Genomic DNA, 5,810 nt, shown 5'->3' with positions numbered 1-5,810 from the left:
TTAAATCTATAAAATAGAGTTATATGTGTGAATACTGTATCTTTTAGTATCACAGAGAAATATTGTAAGGGGTCAGAGATAAACAGCAGCATATCATCTGCGAATAGGGAAAATGTTATTATCTGAGGACCCTCTTAAATGCCTCAATAGATTGAATTATCATGTAGGACAATCAACCTAAGCTCTAGGGTACCTCAAACAATTTGGTGCATGTCCCTTGGTATTATACAAGCATTAGCAATTATATGGGATGTGGGAATAGTACAACATAAGGCTTGAAATACCATAGAACACTGCAAGGGAAATCAAAATCTGAGCAGTGTCACATAGATATGGTCCCAAACCACAAGATCAAAAGTTTTTTTGCAATCAAGTGATAATGAAACATGTCACCCATCTCAAGAGAACCTTCCTTGATTGTAACACTGCTTTTTGGAATTGCGGCCTCAGATAAACAGATTGTTGTTTATGCATAATAGATGGTAAAATGAACTTAAGCCTTTCTGCTATAATTTTTGAATTTTTTTTTATAATCAATGTTTAAAGGCAATTGATGGTAGGATACTGGCAAGGCAGGATCATTACCCCATTTTGGGGAAAACCTTAATAATACCATCATTAAAATGGCCTGGCAGAGTATACTCAATAACATTTTTAAAAAGTGTTGTGGTCAACAATTTCTGATTGTAGGATTTTGAAGAATCCCCCTGTCATTCTGTCTGGACCCACAGATTTCGGTGGCTTATAATATTTTGTGGCGTGTGCTACTGTTACTGATGTTACATGTTGGTAGCGGTAATCAACATGAGGGGCCGGATATAATGAAGTCCGAGTTGACCAGAGGTGCAGGTTCCAGGCTGAACTCGTAATTTTTTTTAAAAAAGTGGCAATCAAGTACAAGGCAAAACTATGCCTTGTAAATTATTGCCACTTTAAAAAATGTCTGAGTTTGGCCGGGAACCTGCACCTCCAGCCGACTCAGACTTCATTACATCCGGCCTGAGATGCAGAGATTTTTGGGAGGGGAATAGTATTCCAAAATTGTACCTTATTAACAGGATTGATAGGGTCTTTTCAGGAAATTTTCTCATAAAAAGATTTAAGGATGTAGTGGAGGGTGTGGGTACCATCTTATAAAGTAGTGATAATAGAACCGGTCCTGTTACCATGCAGTTGGACAGTAAAGTGCCAGATTTGTTGTCATGGCAGTGAAACAAATATTTCCTGGCTTCAACATGTCTATTGCCCAATTGCTGGCCTGAAAGCAGGACCTACAGTCTACGTACAGTATTTGTATCTAGTAACTTGTGATAACCAGGATTTCATGGTTTCAAAAGTATGTGCGAGTGAAAGTTCAGCTTCTCAGAGCAACTCAGACTATTACTTGGGGAAAATGACAGCGTAGGAAATAAGTTCTCTTTTCGGAACTGCCTTAGCAGTTTTCCAAAATAGAAGTGGGTCATTAGAGTGTTCCAAGTTGGAATGAATTTAGTTGTGCCAATCTTCATCTCACATACTCTTACATTTACAGAAGAATGCAAAGACAGTTTGGAAATGGCCTTTGCTTGAAATGACAAAGATTATCACAGAGCACTCCAATGAAAATCAGTTCATTGTGTGATCTGTGAGATCAAGAAGTTCAATTCTAGAGGAAGTGGTTTCAGCCACTAGAGAAGGGGAAACCAGGGAGAAATATCATATTGCTTTCATATCGCAAACCCAGGTCGGAAATCAACATTTCAACCCATGTCGGACCTGGGGCCAAGCAGACTCAGACCCTTTCACGTTGCAGGTTCAACCCAAGTTATTCCAAGGTTATTCCCGGGTTGGTGCCTTCCACACTGAACCTGGGTCACCCATGTTAAACACTGTGATAGGATTTAAAATGGACTTTTCTGGCTCACATTGAAGAGGTTTCAACAGAAATAAAAGGAGGGGCTGGTTTCTGGTATGAGCAGACACATAAACAGCAAATCAACACCTTTTTCTGAGACTCGGGTTGAATATCCCAGGTCAGAGGCTTTCACATTGTACAATGACCTGGGTCCGACCCTTGTTTAACCTGGGTTGAAATGCTGGGTTGCTCGACCCGAGTTATTCAGTTTGGCATTTTCACACTGTACCTCAACCTGGGTCAACTCGGCAACGATCTGGCAATAACCCGGGTTATTTTTGTGATGTGAAAAGGGGTATCAGTGGGTTGAGAAAGACAAGGTTCTGAGGGTAGCAAGGTCCAATTCCGTTGCTGGCATTTACACACAGTTTTAATGGCAAGTAGTCCCCGCTCAAGTACAGGGGCAAGTTAATTGGATTGACCGCTTAATTTTGCTGAGAGTATGCTCATATTTTCAGGTATCAGTCAGGAATTGACTTCGAATTTATGAAGAGATGCATTGCTAGCACAGTGGAATACTTAGTTTCCTTTGAAGACTGGTAATGTGAGTATGTGTACGGCTCATGCCCACTGCCCACTGCTTTTCTGTCCACAGCCACAACTGTCATTATTAGTATTGGCACTTATACCAGCCCCATGGTAGGTGCAAAATATCCATCAGCAACAGACTGCACTCTGCCCAATGCACACACTCCCTGCATCTATAAAACAGGTCTTGTGTGTGTGTGTGTGTGTGTGTGTGTGTGTGTCTGTCTGTGTGTCTGTGTGTGTGTATGAGTGTGTGTGTGTGTGTGTGTGTGTGTGTGTTCAGAAGGTTGCCATCCAGTTGACACCCACAAATGCCCATTTCATGGACAGAAAGAACTGCACACGCACAGACCCACGGCCAAGGTGCATATGCTTTGTGTGATGCATGCACAGTTTGCAAAAAAAATGGATATATCTGTGTTTGGACTTGAGCGTGACTCAAAATCAGGTCTATAGTGTTCTGACATTCATGGCTTCTTCAGTCACCGTAGAGTAAGCTGTAATCATGGGCCATTTTTAATCAGTTCTGAATAGTCTGGTGCAAATTACACTTCTGGAAGAAATGTTTTTGTTATTTTCTTTGCTTTTGACACCCACTCATATTTCCCCCAAAATCTTAAAATAAAACTTATACATTCACCATCTTTAAACTGTATTTAAAACCTAAATTTTGCAGTTTTTTAATTTTTTCCATCATCGATGGGATTGCTTTGCTATCAAAAAATAGTGGTACATTGAAAAGCATAGTTTTTTTTCTCCATTTTTTTCCATCCCTGATATAGAATTCATATTCATAGAATTCTAATAATTTTATTATTTCATTAAAAAGGGATTTATTTCTTTTTACAAATCTAGCTTTATCCAAAATACCTATTCCAGGCAAACAAAATTTGTTTCCTTTTGTTAGTTCTTGAATCTATTTTATAATGCGTGAATGGTGCACATTATCCCTTTGAAAACATACTCATCAATGATGATTGCCAGGAATTCTAAATTAGAATACTCTAATCACAAATGTGTTGTTTTCTTGTGAAACCTCAAAGTTCCAGGAGTCTGCTAATATTTATTTTTTGTGTGATGTTTTTTTTTGGGATCTTCACAATATAAAACATATTATTAAATATCAACTGTACTAAGTCTAACACAGACACAATTGTATTATCTAAGGACATTTACAATGCTTTGATAGAAAATGTTAACAATAGTTCTAGGCCATGATACATCACACAGGGGTATATTCAATAAGATTCGGATTCATGCATTTGTCGGAATGGATTCGACAACCCCTATTCAATGGATGGCCAAATCCAACTGTTGGATTTGGCAGTACCCAGGGTCCTGCCCTGCCGCTTCTGTCAGCGGCTGCCAGGTGCGCTGACAGTGGTGACGGTGGGTGTAGATGGCAGTGGCTGGTGTGGTGAGTAACTGCAGCAGGCGGCGAGGGTGAGCTGGAAGGTGGTGGGGGTAAGCTGGATGGCGGCTGGCGGGGGGAGCTGGTGACATGGGGACATGTCTGTGGCAGTGGGGTAGGCGCTGCCTGGCTAGGGGAAGTCCATCAAGGTACCTCTCATCCCCATAGCCCGCCTTGCTCCCAGTCTCCTCACCTCAATCCAACTTGTTTTCAAGTCAGATTTGGCCCCATTTCTGACAGAAGCACATAGATCAGTGGCTATTCTGCCAATCCACGTGTTTTCTGACAAGTCGGGAATTCCCGACTTGTCAGAAAAAAACTGCTTCTAATGAATAGGTGGGAAACCCCTTACAAACTATTTCTGTCAGAAGCTGCGGTCTTTCCAACAAGACGGCAGCTTCAACAGTTATTTAATACACCCCATAATTTAATTTTTAAGTGTGGAAACTAATTAAGAATTTTTGTAAAACTTCTATAATAGCCTACATGCAATGCATGATAACAGTGTTTTCTGCCTTTATTATTGTGAAAAAATAAAATCTTCAAACTACAGGATATGAAATTGTCACGCTACAGTAAGTACTGCTTTTTGATTGATGCAGTCATCTGCCAATCAGCAGAGATATTTAAGGCATGCTTCATAGGCTGTAAATGTCAACAGTCTGAATGTCAAAAGAAATCCTTGACTGGACAGCTGTAGAGACAGATAAAGAGCGTTTGGAGAATGCTAGCACTGATGATGCAAATTCGTGTAGGTGTTGCAAGTGCTCTAGTATTTAGTTCATTCACCATACCTTAATTTTGATGTTCTAGCTATGGTCATTGGTCAATAGAGGAGTGTGTTTTAAAATATTGATTGTTTCAATTTGTCTTTCCGTTTTTAAGATTTTTTGCTAGCTTACTAAAAGATTTTCTCTTATTCAGAAAGTACACATTTACTCACTAATGGTAAACGCATGGAATGGTCAAATAGAAAACTGAAGTTACTGTACACATGTTTTTGTTTTCCCTTGAATATTAAAAAATTTAACTAAGTTTGCTACATTTCTACTTTAGTGTAGTTTTGTCCATTTGAAACTTTACAAAAAGGGAGAAATAATTTAATATAATATTTATATGTTTTGCATGGACAATCTTTTTTATTGTAGGCAATTTACAATAATTGAATCCAATGTTTGTGCTACTATGGTTCTGAGTTGTAATGAAAAACAGATTAATGTTAACATTTTGGAAAGATATACAATTTAGATTTTAGTAACAATTCTAATAGGACATTTCTCAGCTCAGGAGAATTATTCCATGTTAAAAGTTGTTATCTGCCTTTTATATCAAGCAAAATCAAATAATGTCATCAAAGTTCTATCAAGCTGTTGACCTACAGTCATCTGCTTTACCAACCAAAATATCTAAGACTTGCACCAATGTTGAAAAACTTTGCTGTAAATGTCATCAGTCTGAATGTTAAGAAAGCACTTGAATGGACAGACAAGCAACCAAATCTACATATGAGTGTACGTGTATGCAGTATGGAAATGTGCCTGTATCAGGTGCTAAATGTCTCCAAAATTGTACTTATGTAGACTCTTCAGATCTTTAGAAGAACCATCTGCCACCAGAGAAGGAGACATTTTATTATATTGACCAAATTGCATCAATGAAATGGGTGCTGGTGGTGGACCAGCATCTTGTTCAGATAGTATTGGAAAATAAATATATTAGATCTGGAGCTACATATGAGCTGTCATCTATAGAGCTGAAGAACAAGGTTCTTCAGATGGTACCTAGTCAGTAGGTGACTCAGCTGCAGGAGCCAAGTCAATTGTCATGTGTAGATCAAGCAGCAGACATCAATAGTCCATGTAGTCCCATCAAAGAGCAGATGAGGCCATGGGTCCTCATTAGAGGGCAGATTTTATTATTAATAATAATTTGTTAGAGAACCACAGGCTGCACAGTGTCAGACAGAGGTCAAAGCAA

This window comes from Pseudophryne corroboree, chromosome 4 (genome assembly GCF_028390025.1).
Source record: "Pseudophryne corroboree isolate aPseCor3 chromosome 4, aPseCor3.hap2, whole genome shotgun sequence".
Lineage (NCBI taxonomy): Eukaryota > Metazoa > Chordata > Amphibia > Anura > Myobatrachidae > Pseudophryne > Pseudophryne corroboree.
The sequence above is the reverse complement of the archived record's forward strand: the minus strand, read 5'-3'. Positions refer to the sequence as shown.